Source organism: Paroedura picta, chromosome 6 (assembly GCF_049243985.1).
Source record: "Paroedura picta isolate Pp20150507F chromosome 6, Ppicta_v3.0, whole genome shotgun sequence".
Classification (NCBI taxonomy): domain Eukaryota; kingdom Metazoa; phylum Chordata; class Lepidosauria; order Squamata; family Gekkonidae; genus Paroedura; species Paroedura picta.
The window spans coordinates 64,576,326-64,593,568 of NC_135374.1; the positions used below are offsets into that span (position 1 = coordinate 64,576,326).

The 17,243-nt window shown below is 42.0% G+C and overlaps 1 long non-coding RNA gene across 4 annotated transcripts in view; it reads left to right on the forward strand.

Moving 5' to 3' along the window:
• LOC143839994 (uncharacterized) overlaps positions 1-17,243 on the forward strand; it is a 203,564-nt gene that overhangs the window by 107,526 nt on the left and 78,795 nt on the right. For 2 of the 4 annotated variants that reach the window (XR_013231959.1, XR_013231958.1), the window contains one exon: positions 4,464-5,778. The exons of the other annotated variants lie outside the window; for them this stretch is intronic. This is a non-coding gene — a long non-coding RNA (uncharacterized LOC143839994). Of the gene's footprint in view, positions 1-4,463; positions 5,779-17,243 lie in introns of those variants that run through there. 4 annotated transcript variants of the gene reach the window in all.

Below are 17,243 nucleotides of genomic sequence, written 5' to 3' on the forward strand. Positions count from 1 at the left end.
GCAAATGCCATTTTGGGCTGTATCAACAGAGGCATCACATCAAAATCACAAGATGTCATAGTCCCATTGTATACGGCACTGGTCAGACCACACCTGGAGTACTGTGTGCAGTTCTGGAGGCCTCACTTCAAGAAGGACATCGATAAAATTGAAAGGGTACAGAGGAGAGCGACTAAGATGATCTGGGGCCAAGGGACCAAGCCCTATGAAGATAGGTTGAGGGACTTGGGAATGTTCAGCCTGGAGAAAAGGAGGTTGAGAGGGGACATGATAGCCCTCTTTAAGTATTTGAAAGGTTGTCACTTGGAGGAGGGCAGGATGCTGTTTCTGCTGGCTGCAGAGGAAAGGACACGCAGTAATGGGTTTAAACTTCAAGTACAACGATATAGGCTAGATATCAGGAAAAAGTTTTTCACAGTCAGAGTAGTTCAGCAGTGGAATAGGCTGCCTAAGGAGGTGGTGAGCGCCCCCTCACTGGAAATCTTCAAGCAAAGGTTGGATACACACTTTTCTTGGATGCTTTAGGATGCTTAGGGCTAATCCTGCATTGAGCAGGGGGTTGGACTAGATGGCCTGTATGGCCCCTTCCAACTCTATGATTCTATGATTCTATGATTCTAAGCACAAACCACATAAAAGCCCGTTTGCTGAAATAAAGTCCCTTTATTTTTTTACACATTAATTCAGCCGAAAATCGGGCCCGTGAGAGGGGGGGGGGTTTATCACTCGAGGCAGCGTGGCAACGATCATACGATCAAACGACAGCTCACATTAGGCAGCTGGATGGGTCTCTCCGTTGCAACGAATCTACACAGATTCGTTACAATGGGTCTGTTTTTTTTTAAAAAAAAACCTTTCTTAAAGGGAAAGGGGCTGTTTGGGAGCATGCTAACGGCTGCCCATTGGCTGCTTGACGGCCAGGGGCGGGACGAGCTTGGAAATAGCGCTTCCTTTTCTGCCGAGACTGGAAGCTGCGGGAAACGCTACAAAACGCAACTGGATTCCACTACAAAGGCAGGTATGCATAACGACGAATTCCACTATTTTAAATGGCGATTTTTCGTTCAGTGACCAATTTGCAACAAAGATCCCGGTGCGAAATGGCCCCCAGAATCTGTAGACTTGGAAAGACAACCCTTAAACGGGTTAGGTAATGATAAGAATGGCACATCTTAGACAGAAGAAGAAGAAGAGTTGGTTCTTATATGCCGCTTTTCCCTACCCGAAGGAGGCTCAAAGCGGCTTACAATCGCCTTCCCTTTCCTCTCCCCACAACAGACACCCTGTGGGGTGGGTGAGGCTGAGAGAGCCCTGATATCACTGCTCGGTCAGAACGGCGTGATCAGTGCGATGGCAAGCCCAAGGTCACCCAGCTGGCTGCATGTGGGGGAGCGCAGAATCGAACCTGGCATGCCAGATTAGAAGTCCGCACTCCTAACCACTACACCAAACAGGTCTTTTAGGGACAAATATTAAAAAAAATATTTTTAAAACATAAACTAGATAATATAAAAGGGATACAGAAGGAAAAGAATGATTATATAACAAATTATATATATCAAAGGGTACATGGATCAGAAAATGTTTCTCTACAGCATCCCCTTCATTATAATTTTGAAGATATTTTCTATAGAATCCAATAGTCTGCACTTTAAACATTTTTCAAATTGTATAACAAATCTATTTTACAACTATATTATTAATGTCATTATTACTTTGTCTTTCATTATTAATCCAATCTGCAATCCAGACCAGACCAGTCACTTGATAATATAATTTCGTCATTAGACTGCTAACTCTGCTCTCTTTGAGCATTTTAAAACTTATTCTTGGTTTCTTGACATTTCAAATAAATACATATATCTGCCTTTGCCATTCTCTCAATATTATTTTTTCTATATTTATAGGTAGAATTTGGAATTTAAAAAATAATTTTATCAATACATTCATTTTGATTACTGAAATTCTATCCAGACATGAGATTTTTGCTGCAAAACTTGAGAAAGCATCCATCTGGCATTATTTGCACTGTGTTTAATGTCTCTTTTCACACTGCATGGTTTGGCCATATAAGATGTTGTTCATATTTCACAGAAATAGAATGATCAATGCATTTTGTGACGTCAGAGCCTGAATGTTTATTTTGAATTCTCACTGAGCACTGTGGCATTTGCTCCCTAGTTAGTGTGTACAAGACTGAAGCCATAATAACATAGGATTCTAAGTGCTAGCACATCAAATCAGTGGACTGTATAGTTGAACACTCTCTCACAGATTTGTCCCCCTCATAGTTAGAGCTTGAAACTAGTACATAAGGGAGAAGGGTTTCACTAATATTCCCCCTTGTCTCCTACATAAAAATAAGTGTTTTTTTTCATGGAGGGAATGATCTGCATATTGAAGTGGCAAAATGACTTGCTAGGCAATTTGAGTTCCTTCCATGAAGAAACTGTATCTATACAATTGTACATTGTGTGAAACCTCCCATGAGCATGTTAGCATGCTGCTCCAGTAAGCATGCGAATACAATGGAAGAATGATGATATTTAAAGATACATAAAGAAGTGCCTTTGACTGGGATCTGGCAATCCATCCATTCTTGCTTGAGGATGGATGGGATTTTAAATAAAGTTGAGTATATTTTGGCAAATATTTTAGTGATATTCATCACAAGAAGTTTGTGCCAACTAACTATATGGGCAATTTACTAATTCCCAAATATACTAACTTTTTTACTTCAGCTGATTTATTTTTCTCCATCTGCATTTTTGGAAGGGAGATATCATAGAAACATATATGCCCTTGTGCAAGTGGGGAACTTGAAATGATTGACATGTTTTCAGGTGTCAAGGACACACTAGTTTGCCCAGTCCAGCAACAATAGTTTTATAGGTGAACCAATGGATCCAATGCCAGGACCACCAGCTCCAAAAGGACTGTTCTAATATAGACTATATGTCTATAGTCAGGTGACGTCAAGTAGCATCTTAAAGACCAACAAGATTTCCGAGTGTAAGGTTTCAAGAGTCAACATTCTCTTCATCAGTGCCTATAGGTTAAGCACAATGGCTTCTGATGGTAATCTTAGCATCTTAACTTGTTCTTGTTGCTTATTTGTTCCTGTTTATGAAAAGGGGTAATTCTGTTTGATAGCATTAATAAAAATCTCATAATAAATGCTAAATAAAAAGGGAAAAGATTCATGTGAAAGCACTACTGGAATCCCATGTCTAAGCAAACTCTACTTCGTAATGGCATCAGGCTCTTCCATGGAGGCTACATTGCAGGACCAACACAGAAGCATCAGTGTCTGTGATAACTGCCAAGGGCAGGAATGCTTTGGTTTGCATTTCCTTGCCTTTTTGCATGTAACTGGTCCAAACTGTGTGCCTTACCTCTGCCCTGGCAGAGCATTTCTGCAGAATTGCCTTAGGTATGATAGTGAGAATTGCTTGGCAAAAGTAGGAGAATGAGGAGGTGAGAACTGTGTGGCAGACTGCTTTGTTGTATAGAAGAATGAAGAGTGTCAGAAAGTGATGATGTCAGAGGAATCTCACATTCATCCTTTAAAAAAAATGATTTTTACCTCCATCTCTCTCTCCATAGTATGTTAAAAAGCAACATCTTCAGGAAAGGGATGTTCAGCTGTTTGTATTTTTTATCTCGAAGCATGAAGTACATTAAATGCTGCAACAGTTAATTTAAATGTGGAGTATATTAGCTGTAACAATGAAGGAGTTAAATAGTTTGTGTACACACACTCACAGTGATGCTTGAAATTCCCATGAAATGTAAATGATCATTCCCCATATGGCTAGATATTTATCCCAAATACCTGGTGTTCACAAAATGGCATGATAATTAAGGAGGTGGGGAAGTGTCACAAATCACAAAATGTGCCCAGACGTTGCTGCATTTGCAAATTGCTATGGAACAGTTTGTACAATAAAACAATTTAACCCTGCCCTCCCTGGGAAAATATAATATTTCAGAATAATTACAGATGCTATACTCTCTAGCTTTTAATTTTTCTCCAATTTTAATAATTTGATACACAATATAAAGAAGATAAAAATAAGTTATGTACCTTCATCAGGAATCGAGGTTTGGATTCTGTTTGCACAGACAATTCCCATTATTAATATACACAGTCCTTATGCCTAGAACTAAATAGGCTCCCTGCCTTTTTTAATCCTCAGCAGCACTGTGAGTATGAAGGGGTTTTTTTGTGTGTGATTCAATCCCACAACTATGATAAACAACAATCTAAGGAGTCACCCGTTGCTATGCTTAGTCCCCCAAGGGCCCCCTTGAACGTTTTGCTCTTTGGAACTGAGGTGACCAAAGAAGCATTTAAACAGCACACACTCATTCTCCAGCATGCAAGGGCTTTGGGTAATTGTTGTTTGTCATTTAGTTTTATGCCTGGTACTAATTATCAGTTTGTCATCCTTGACTCACAGGGTCTCTTTGCTCTCTGGAAAGGATATATCTCCCAGCTGACCATGGAAAAAATGTAACATGAAATTCATTCCTTTCCTGATAACACCAAAGATGAGAAGCCAGCGAGTTGGAACAACTTGCTGAGGAAGTCCTGTCATTTCCAAAAGGAAGTGTGATTCACTCTGCAGAGCATTTTTGGGAGCCTGAATCAGAGCTGTCGAGGAAGTGAGTTCTTGGATAGCTTAGCCTGAAATGTCACATGACTTGGGGTTAACTATGACTTCTCCAGTGAGTACTTGCTGTGACTTTGTACAGAACAGTTAAGTGGGAGAAGCTCAGTTTACAAAGCGGGCTGAAGCAGCAGTAGAGAATGAGACAGGCAATGCAGCTGCAGAGGAAGTAGAAACTCAGTATTAAACATGAATCCTTGAAAAACAATATTGCTTAATTGTTGCAGTGCCAAACAGTTTTAAGAGAGTATGTCTTCAAATATTGTTAGGAGGTGCACACAGGAGAGACTATTGCGTCCCACTGATTTGAAGCAGAAGTGTTAAATAAACAAAGGCTCTAGATTATGGAACTTAAAAAACACACTACGAAATCTTCCAAACGGGTTGGTGGGGAGGCAAAGTAGGTTACTGGTTTTTGCTCTGTGGGGTCACATTGATCTGGAAGAGTTGGGGGCTTTTCGCACGCCTTCAAAATCGCACAATGGTTGCCAATTGAAAACGCTATTGATTTGCCGTTATGCACTACGTCGTTGACAATCTGCCACACACCTGAAACCGATCCGCAAAAAGCACTTCCTTGTAGCGCTTTCAGGGAAATCCCCAAAAGTGGATTCACCCTCCGGAAAGCGATACACTCCTGCAACCAATCTGCAACACTAGCGAAAAAGACCTGTGCGTTAACATTGTTGCGGTTTCTACAAAGTCCCTCCCCCTGGCTCTCTCCTCTGATCTTCCGGCGAAGCGATCGCCATTTTTTTTTCTCCGAGCGAGCGGGGATAAACGCACCAGCGAGCCTCTTTCTGTTTAGAGGCTTCTCCGGCTTCAGTCCCTCCCCAGAGTCACTAAGCACAAACAACACTTTGGACACAAACAACAGAGAAGCCCGTTTGCTGATGTATTTTCCCTTTATTTTTTACACTTTTTTCGGCCGAAAATCGGGCCCGTGAGGGGGGGGGATTTTTTTTTTCACTCGGAGGGAGCGTGGCAACGATCAAACGACAGCTCAAACACACCGGGCAGCTGGATGGGTCTCTCCGTTGCAACGAATCAACACAGATTCGTTGCAATGGGTGTGTTTTTTTTTTTTTAACTTTCTTAAAGGGAAAGGGGCTGTTTGGGAGCATGCTAACGGCTGCCCATTGGCTGCTTGACGGCCAGGGGCGGGATGAGCTTGGCAATAGCGCTTCCTTTCTAGCGATTTTTGCCGAGACCGGAAGCCTGTGGGAAACGCTACAAAACGCAACTGGATTCCACTACAAAGGCAGGTATGCATAACGACGAATTCCACTATTTTAAATGGCGATTTTTCATTCAGAAACCAATTTGCTACAAAGATCCCGGTACGGAAAGCCCCTTGGTGGGAAGACTTCTACAGCTCTAGAGCATACTCAGATCCATTCCACACAACTTTAATGTAGCTGAATTGTAACACTTCGTAAATGCTACATTTTTGACATTATGCATGACATTGTACACAAACTGCAGAACTCCAGCAACACTCCCGCACCATTCGCTTTTTATAATGCTTCGGGGGGAATCGTAAAAAGTGGGTTCCCCCTTTAAAAAGTGCTTGACTCCTGAGAACAACCTGCAACACATCAGCAAACTACATGTGCGTTCTCAAAATAGCGTTAGGAAGACAGTCCCTCCACCACTCCCGCCCCCAAGCCTCCTGGAGATGGGAATGCCTTTTTTTCTGTACAAACCATATAAAGCAACGAACAAATGAGCATGCTTTTCATTTGACAGAAGGTTTTAAACTTTAAACTTTCAAAGTGAACATCATAATGTCACAGAGTCCCTTGCTCACCATGTGCCCAAATGTTGCCCTGCCGGCACTAACATGCATTGTATGTCATTTTTTTTTCTTGGAGATGCATGTCAACAATTACACGCATGTCCGCCAGCAGGCTGCATTAATTAGCGTGGATGGAGGAACTGTGAACGCTCCTTCAGTGGGCTTTTTTCCAATGAATACCTCCCCCCTAGTTTAGCCTTGTGTAAAAAGCCAGTTTTGGGGGGAAATTACAACGAAATACAGTTCCGTGTGAAGCAAAGAATTAACACATATTCGTTGTCATGTATGTATGATTTTTAAAAAATAAAATGTAAGGGGAAAGGGGCATTTCGGAGCCACGAGGGCGATCCGTTTGATTGGCTGAGGCAAACAGAAGTGCCACAAATTTAGAGCACCTTGTTTGCAATTCCTGCAAGACAGGAAACATGTGCATTACCAAAAAAGTGCTACAGGTGCATGAATATTGCGCTTCAATTTGCACTGTGTGAAATGTCAAAATTCTACTACAAATTGTAGCTGTTCAGGCTGCCATGAATATCCAGCAACATTGGGAGATGTGCGGAATGGACCTCAGTATTGTCCTTAATTTGAGTGACATAAATTGCAGTATTGTATTTCATGCCCACTCTCTGTTAAGTGCAGTGTTTACTTCAAAAGTATCAGTGTCTTATTACCTCACCCCATTGTATTAAATGAGAAACTAAGATTAAAATATTAGTTAAAATTGACACTGTTTCGTTTTATTAATTTTTAATTAATTTATCTCTGGTATTTTTGCTGAATTTTTCCTGCAGTACTGTCAAAGAAGACTACTTAATACGTTAAAGCTTTTTCCTTCTTTGCTGCTGCTGTTCTCAATAAAACTCACAGTGTATTTTCTTTTCTCTGACTAATTTCTGTAGCTTATGGGGATTCATTTGATCCCCATACTAAGAAGTCTACCATTGTCTTTGACCCAGAAATTGCTACTGATACAAAATGCATCTGCAAGGGTCCTCACTACGTTATATTGTAGGGCCCATATCCAGCTGGTGCTGCGTCAGCTGCACTGGTTATTAATTTACTTCCCAATCAAGTTGAAGGTTTGGGTTTTGACCTTCAAGGCTATATGTGGCCAGGGTCCTACCTATCTGAGGGACCGCTTATCTGCTTATGCCCCTCACAGGGCTCTCTGGTCTGTGGGCATGAATTTGCAGGTTGTTTCGAACCGCCAGGACAATCGCCTGGCCTTGACCAGGGCCAGGCCTTTTTGCCTCTAACCCCAACCTGGTGGAATGAATTCCTGGAAGAACTCTCTGATGGAGCTCTCTGGCTTTCGCAGGGCCTGTAAGATGGAGCTCTTCTGCCAGGCATTTGGTTGAGGCCAGGGTGGTGACTGGAGTTACTAAACTGTGGATCCCGCCCTACTTTTTACTTTTTCAATGATCCAGCCCCCCCTGGGCTAACATTGCGTAGGGTCATCTGTATAGGCCCGAGGCTGGAACAACAGGACTGGGTTTTAGGAGGATTAAGGAACTTATTATGCCACCGTTTATTTGTATTGTTTAAGGGTTTTATGGGTTTTATATTATAATTTTATTGGTTTTATACTCTGTAAACTGACATGAGACAGCTTTGTCGAGAGTGACGGTCTAGAAGTTGAAAAATAAAAAATAAATAAAAAAGGACAGTAAAGTGCTTCCCTCCATGGGCAAGGATTTAAAAAAATACAGCCCATTATAGCAAAGTCTGAGTTAATTGATATAACCCTTTGGTTTCCTTCCAGTTTCCAGAAGCATATCAAGCTCTTCCTGGGGCACAAAGCTCAAATGAGTAATGTCCAACCAGGCTGAAGAAACAAAAAAAACCCAGCAGCTCTTATGAATCAATTCTTTGGCAGGCATGCTGTAATATCAATGTTTAGGGTAACCTGTCTCCTGTCTGTTCACCAAAAGTTCCTGTGCAAGTGCCTTTTCAGGGGGCTAGCATAGGAAAACATTCTGAAGATTTTGCCCAGAAGAATGTTGTGGAAATCCAAGCAGGAACAAGATCTTCATAATGACAGGGGTTTACTAGATTTAAAAAAATGTTGATATATAGATCACAGAGCTGCAGCTGCTATAGCTGGTGAGCAGGAGCTTTCACTTTATATTGATTCTGACATTTGGTAGTAAATCTTCCAAGGTGTAACCAGATGTCTGATAACCAACAAAAATAACTGGAGATTTCAATGCTGACAGTAAGGTTCACTCCCTCCTTTTTTCCTCTGGCTTGGAATGGCACTTGCAGAGGTGAAATTCTATTTCTCTGCATTGTATTCAACTCACAATATTTTGTTATGAGGCAAATGTGATACTTGTACTTTCTATAAATCCTGGAACTGTTGTGTCCAATACATTTGCAGTAGCATAATCTCCCATGCCACTTTTAATCTATTAAAATACAGATTGCTTCCTTTTGTCCCATGAGAAAATGTCATATAAAAAATGAAGTGACAAACACCTAGCAAGCTCCCTCCTCCCCAACCTGGCAAAAGTACTTGACTATTTCATGCATCCTTTGGAAAGTTATCTATAAGGGATGTGTAGTATATAGTATTCCTCTTCTATTCCCATTTTCCTGATCAGTTATGTAGGTATCCTATATGTAGATGCACTGTGTGCCAAAATGGGAGCAAGGACTGGGCTGGAGGGATCCCACAGACTGGAGGGAATTCTAAAGTATGATGGTTAAATCCTATTTTTTTCAAATATGAAACCTCGTTTTCCCAAAGCTGGCAAAGCCTAAGGAAAATAAATGTATAAATAAAGCACAGCTCTAAGTGCTGAAACAACAACAGCAGTGAGGGAAGAGATAAAACTCCTCACTAGGCAGTTTAGTCAGGACAACAATCCTGTGATTAGGTAGCCACAGCTGATTGGGAGTTGTTATACTGGCTGTGGGCTGGGGGGAATTAGAGTTCAGTCTGAGATGGGTCAGAGAGAAGTCTGACAGACCCTTAACTCCGGTCAGCTGGAACAGTGATTTCATAGAAACATAGAATCGTGGAATCAGAGTTCGAAGGTACCTCCTGGGTCATCTAGTCCAACCCCCTGCACTGTGCAGGACACTCACAGCCCTATTGCTCATCCACTCAGAGAGCCAGTTTGGTGTAGTGGTTAGGAGCACGGACTTCTAATCTGGCATGCCAGGTTCGATTCTGCACTCCCCCACATGCAACCAGCTGGGTGACCTTGGGCTCGCCACGGCACTGATAAAACTGTTCTGACCGGGCAGTGATATCAGGGCTCTCTCAGCCTCACCCACCTCACAGGGTGTCTGTTGTGGGGAGAGGAATGGGAAGGCGACTGTAAGCCGCTTTGAGCCTCCTTCGGGTAGGGAAAAGCGGCATATAAGAACCAACTCTTCTTCTTCACTGTAACTTGCCACTCCCTTGAACCTTCACAGAATCAGCCTCTCTGTCTATCCAGCCTCTGTTTAAAAATTTCCAAAGATGGAGAACCCACCACCTCCCGAGGAAGCCTGTTCCACTGAGAAACCGCTCTGTCAGGAACACCTTCCTGGTTTAGATGGAATTTCTTTTTAATTAATTTCATCCCATTTGTTCTGGTCCATCCCTCCGGGGCAAGAGATAACAACTCTGCTCTATCTTCTATATGGCAGCCTTTTAAATACTTGAAGATGCTTATCAGATTTCCTCTCAGTCGTCTCCTCTCCAGGCTAAACAGACCAAGATCCCCCAACCTTTCCTCATACGTCTTGGTCTCCAAACCCCTCACTATCTTTGTTGCCCTCCTCTGGAATCTGGCAGATGAGATCTAGCAGTGCATTGGTCAATTGTATGTCTGCTTGGATCTTGCCTTGGACTTCAAGCTCAGTCCTTGGCAGATCCACAGAAACCACATTTGCATTGCAATCTGATCAGAGAAGCCCAGCTGGGAAGACCTGCAGCTTCTATCCAACTGCAGGCTTCCCTCTCCTTTTCCCCAACAAATCCCACCACAGACAGACAGACAGACAGACAGACAGACAGACAGACAGACAGACAGACCGGATTTCCTTCCAAAGTTTCATCATGCTTTTTAGCATGGGGTACAAGATGGAACCATGCTGCACACCATAGACCAGAGATCTCGGGACTGATCAGCAGTCCCTTAGCCCCGCACTCTGAAGCCTACCTTCAAGTAGGACCAAAACTGCTGCAAAACAATGCCTTCCAGTCCCAACTTTGAAAGGTGGTCCAGAATAATAATGATGATAATTAAAAGCCATGGAGAGGTCCAGGAGAATTAATAGAGTCTCATTCCTCCATCTAGCACAAGGTGCAAGTCATCTACCAGAGTGACCGTAACCAGGACTGAAACCAGACTGGAATGGATTCAAATAATCCACTTCATTAAGGAATCCCTGAAGTTGCCCAGCCACCGCTCATTCAATCACCTTGCTTAAAAATGGTACATTTTAGACTGGAAGGCAGTTCTTCAACTCTCCTAGGTCCACTGTAGGTTTCTTTAGGTACCAACGGTTAGCTTCAAGGCAGGAACGATCACTCCCTCTCTCATGGAGGCATTTACTGTCTCCTGGATCCAATCTGCCAGCTTCCTGGCAGATTTAATTAGCCAGGATGGGCAAGGGCTGTACAAGTAGGTGGTAGTTCTTAAACATCCAAAAATCCTGTCCACATCCTCAAACTGAACAGTCAAAAGATTTCCCACAGAACTGGATAAGTCAGCGTCTTCTCCTAATGTGGAGTTCAAGTTAGAATGAATGAGATTTTATTTGCAGAGTGTTCAGAAGAATGATTGCAGTGGGCTGCAAATCAGTCAATTTCCTTCCATAAGCAAGAGTCCGATAGCCCTCTGGCTGCCTGGAACAATTCTGCAGGTCTTACTGTGCAGAACTCTTGTGCTTCTGGTTAGCAGCTGTATGAGTCTACTTTGATGTCTGAGGAAAATAGCCCCTCTGAAGCCAACATTAGCTTTGTGGAAAGAGTACAAGTGTGATATTTCTGTCTTTTTCTTCCCATTGGGCTAATATCATTACCGGAGGGGCTATTTAAACTGTTGAGACTTAGTAGGAAACTCCCCTTTCCACAACAACTCATCAGGGATGTACCATTTAACCATTTCCTTGTGTGCATTTTCCCATAGGAGTCCTAACTGGGTTTTTAAAAAGTCTATAAGAAATTCTAATGTTGGGACTCTCATGTAGCATGTGGTTTGGCCCTAAGTCTTCAGAAAAGTCACCTTGACCACACCTTATTAAGGTAAGTTTTTGGTGTTGTTGTTGCTCTCATCTAAGCAGTTTCCTTGTAACTGCTGTCAAAAAAAGGGAGAGAGAAGAATCCCACAGTCCTTTTTTCTTCTCTTTTCTCTCTCACCCTGCACTTCTCTTTCTTTTATCAGAGAAGCCATTTCCAAGCGCCCTCAAAGGGTTTTCTGAGCTTCTGGTTACTGAACCACATATGTTGGACAGCAAACAAGCATTGTTACCAAGGATTAACTTCTAAATTGGGTTCTGGGCAAGATTTTAGCTCCAGGTTCAGTTCTGGTTCATTGCAAAAATAAAACTATTTTCTAGACCACCTTTTGATTTTGGATTCAATTGCAGTTCAACTACCTGTCACAACCAGTGTTCAGATGGAGCCTAACTTTGAACAATGCCATCAAGGTTTTTGCACAGTTTAAGTGGAAGCTGGTGGGCCATGGTAAATGCTTTGATTTAAGAATTTAGCTTTCCAGAAAAGCAATACTCATCAGGTTAACAGATTAATTGTCCAAAAGGAAAAATGTTTCCAAGCAAAATAGTAGAAGAATGCGTGTATAGGGAAGGGCACAGACTTGGCTGTTCTTATTATGGTAGTTGTGGAGCAGAGCATGTTCTCCTAACTTTTCCTCAATTTACTTCATCAGGAAAGCCAAAAACCGTGGCCATTTGTGGGGAAAACTTGGCAGGACTAAGATGCAGAAGCCAAACTATGGAATGTGTTTTTCCAGCAGCAGCATCTGGGCCCCTGGTTAACTTCCTGATTGATCTCCTGCCTGAGAGCAGAAGCCAGCCACAATAAGTGCAGAAAGCAGTGGGAAAGAGGGAGGCTTGGACATCTCCTATCTCTTTATAAATAGCAATGCAAATCCAGAGCACACTGCCAAATGGCCTGCAACTTCAAAATTCATCTGAGAAGGGCATCTCTCTGTAGATTACCATGTCCTTAGTTTATTTTTGTATCTGCACCAGCAATAAAAACCAAAGATGGTAGCTTCATTCAAAGAAACAGTCTGGCAACTTATAAGCTTAGAGCCAAATTCTAGGATTCTATCTCATTTGGATTTTCTTTTCTTATAGGTTTCATGTGGCTTTACACAGCCTATTTTAAAGCCTCACCCCTGCCATCATCATATATTAATAAAATAAAAACTGCTTTGTTACTCGCAACCATTTGTAACTGAATTATATTTGATATCTCTTTGTTCAAAAGACCCTACCTCCCTGTGCAGTGCCTGCTTTTGGCTTGTTCTGTGCTGTGGTCTACATGTGTAGATGAACCTACTTTGAAGCATGGAGTGGACTGGACAGTCTCCTGGCCTTTTTGATCTCCGGGACTGGATAAAATAAATAAATGATAGTAACATTTTCCCCATGTCTTTCTGCATCAGGTTTGGGTGGTCATGAGGTGATCCGCTTTTGTAGAACCTCAGTCCACGGCTGTTGGACAGATGCCATCCTTCATACAGATTAAGACATTCAGTAAAAGCCATACTGAACAATAAGACAACATGGCTTCCTTAAGAATGGAGCTGAGGACAAAAAAGAAGCAGGAAAGTGTGACTTAACTGTTTTCCTTCCTGCCTGTGTCTAATCAAAATCAACTCTGCCTGTGTCACCATAAGATCAGTAGATTTACTAACAAGTACAAATAATGCAGCAGTTTGTTGCTCGTTTCCTTCATGTCAAACCAATGTATTACTTTAAGGTCCTGTCTTTCAGATGTACCCGGATGCAAACGGACCATGAATTCTATTATTCTCAAAGTGCTACAATATCTTTTAAAATTTGTCTGCACTTGAGATTGCAGGTTGTGTCAATACCATAAGATGAAGCCAGGCACAGCATCAAGAAAGTCTTCCCCACCTCCAGCTATCTGATTTACTCCACTATCCCCACCCTCACTACTGCCGCTTCAGAAGAAATCAATGTATGACCATCTTGTGGTACAAATGATCATGTCTTATGTCACACCCTGTGATACAATTGCTAAAATCTAGGTGTCATCATGACACACAATTACTCCTTGGAAATTGCTTCTACCGAACATCTTCTGAACTGCTCTTTCTGAGTTTGCTGCTGGTCATAGACTTCCCTTTGCTGGTGGCATCAGTGACTGCTGCTACAGCAGCTAGCAGTGGCACAGGTGATCACCCTTGAAATCTTATTTATTTTTTATGTATCTTAATTATATACCATAAGGAATATGTTTCTGGACAACCTTCAAATGTTGGCGGCTTTTAAAGCCCCCTCTACATGGTATCGCCTGCATTCTGAGGCTGTCCAATAGCTGCATCGCAATTTAGCCATTATTAACTCCAGTGACCATGTTCAGCATCTCAGAAATCCACCCAGATAGAAATAAATTCTGAAAAGCCACAAATCCCGAAAAGTGGTGTGTGCTGTATCATTCTGGCATTTCTCCATATTAACGTGGCAGTGTTGGTTTTTTAATTTAAAATGCATTCCGTGTTTGCATGAAGCTACTCACATTTTACCCCTACGTGCAGAAATGGTCCATATGTTCAGCATGTTAGACAGAGCAAAGGAAAACCTTTTGGTCAAGCTTTTGATAGGAATTACATTTTGGTTTAATTGCAGTCTATCTTGAAGGACACCATGAAAGTTTAGAAAGAAAAAAAAAGGGGGGGGGATTTTCACCAAATTAGATCAAACTTTAGGATATAAAATGTCTGTAAGTTTCTGCAGTCCATCAGCAGGGCAAACTTTCTTCTCTATCTTACGGTCTGTTAATCCATATTTGATTTCTTCAGAAAAAGCAGGTTTTACCTGCTGTTGACAGCATGAAATCTTTATCAGTCTTTTCATTTCCACTCTGGAAAAAGTCAGTTAGAGGTGATGGGAAATGTATGACACCCTTGTTCTGTTTGCCTTTCATCTTTACTTTCCCCTTCACTGAGGCATCCTCAGCCATATGTAGAACTAATTTAATTTTTTTTTTTGGTGTGATGCACAGTTGAACAAATACCTGTTAACTTTCCACAATGGGCTCTGCAACATGGCACTGAAATGAGTTCCATTCTGGACAATTGTAAATTTTAATATCCAAAGACAGAACAAAACCTTTTCTGATTATTTGGAATTATATTACATTGGGCCAGATGTTTTATCAACCTATGTGCCGTGTTAGAGCTGTTTGCTAATCACTATACTTCAGTCACCTTTCTTTTCTGTGCACAAAGAGGATATTCCAATATTTATTTCATGCCACCAGTACTGAATGGAGGATGTCAGCATTTTGATCCCTAAAGGAACCTACTCTGAACCGAAGACAGTTGAATAACTGCCATCCAGTCTCATATTACCATTCTTGAGCACGGTAGTTGAATGAAGGAGTTTGTTTTTATACCCCACTTTTGTTAGACTTTGTTTTTTAGTGTCAGCCACTGACTGCCAGAGAAAGGGTTAACTATTTGTTGACAATAGTTGCTAGTGGAAACAGGCAGAGTGGGTCATGTGATCTTGTTTATTGGTATGTAAATATTGTTTCTCCATTGTGACATGTCTATTTACACACAGAAGAGACAGGAAGAGAAAGTTTGTCCTTCCTCCCTTTGTTCAGAAGAGATTGCTTTAGGCAGAGGGAGATCCATTTTGAATTCTCACCATGTAACAGCTTAGGTGCAGAATTCCTGATTGAACTCATAGAAGCAATATATTTTTCTTGTTTTACTTTTCAGCATTTATTATTATTATTATTATTAGATTTATTTTCCACCTGTCCTAACATACTCGAGGCGGGTCACAACAACTAGCCCCATTAAAATTCCCATTAAAACATCAAATTACTAACATGATGGCTAAAAATCCCATCCCTCCCCCATTATCAAAGAGATGAAGAGGAAAGGATGGGGGGAGTAGCGTACACTCCGACTCCTGGGGGGGGGAGCGATGTTCCCGATTCGCTGACCTCAGCCCCAACCATAGACCTGGTGGAAGAGATCCGTTTTACAGGCCCTGCAGAAAGCTGACAAATCCCGCAGGACCCGCAGTTCACCCGGGAGGTCATTCCACCAGGTAGGGGCCAGGACCAAAAAGGCCCTGGCTCTGGTTGAGGCTAGGCGCGCTTCCTTCGGGCCGGGGACAACCAACAGGTTCTCACCCTCAGAGTGTAAGGCCCTGTGGGGGGCATAGGGCGGTAGGCGGTCCCTCGGGTATGTGAGTCCCAACCCACGTATGGCCTTTACCTTCCAAATTTTATTTGGCAAAGCCAAAAGGACAGATACTCAATCTACTGAGAGTAGGGATGTTCCCCCGAGGGGGGGGTGTCGATGTTGTTATTTTTTTAACTTGGGTTTCAGTATATTTCAGGTTATTCAAGTAAACCGATAATATTTTTGGTATTTGGATTTCCCCCTCCCGAATCCTGCCCATTTTTGTATCTACTTTTCCCAATGAGGAACAATTCTGGGGGATCGTGAGTGATAGTTTTTCATGCACATGACACTGAACTTGAAGGGAAACTTCTCCTGTCTATCCACTAGTTCAGTTCAGTTTATTTGGAAATAAAAGCAGCTTGAAAACTTGCTACATACAATATTAAGATCAGTAAATAAATTTGGAAGTATCACTATAATCCAGCCTTGCTGTCTGCTTATGTGTATTTCATAGAATCATAGAATCATAGAATCATAGAGTTGGAAGGGGCCATACAGGCCATCTAGTACAACCCCCTGCACAACGCAGGATCAGCCCTAAGCATCCTAAAGCATCCAAGAAAAGTGTGTATCCAACCTTTGCTTGAAGACTGCCAGTGAGGGGGAGCTCACCACCTCCTTAGGCAGCCTATTCCACTGCTGAACTACTCTGACTGTGAAAATTTTTTTCCTGATATCTAGCCTATATCGTTGTACTTGAAGTTTAAACCCATTACTGCGTGTCCTTTCCTCTGCAGCCAATGGGAACAGCATCCTGCCCTCCTCCAGCATCCTGCCCTCCTGTTTCATGACCTCAAACAAAATTTTGTGACATTGCGAGTTATTTCTGAAGAAAGATCAGAGTGAAGCAACAAGGTGTAGAACTACTCTGATCTTCCTGGGGAGTTCAATGACACGTTTTTTGGAGTGGTATGTTATAGTTGGGTGCCGCTGCAGTCAGGCCCTATCAGGCTGAGGGACCAGGTCCCAAATCCATTCCTTAAGTTTTTCTTTGACTTTCTGAAAACCTATCTGTAACAGGGCTGAAGGGGAGAAACTGTACTCTTGCAATTTACCTTCAACAGTTCTCAGCCAATTTGAGTTATCATGAAAAATAAGAGGGGTAAGTCCTGGGGCATTACAATTTAATTTTATGCAGTAAATGGCATGTCTCAAATGAGACCACAGTTTCCAACCTGAGGAGAGCATTTGGTATGTATTGAGGGACTCCAAATATTGATCGCAAAAACTTGGGCTGCACTGCTTCCAAGGGTGAAGATCTTTGTAAACAAAGAGCTGAAAACCATACATTCGTTAGGCAATCATCTTTCCCTGGAAAACCTTGAATGCTGCAGGGATATAGGAAGCTCT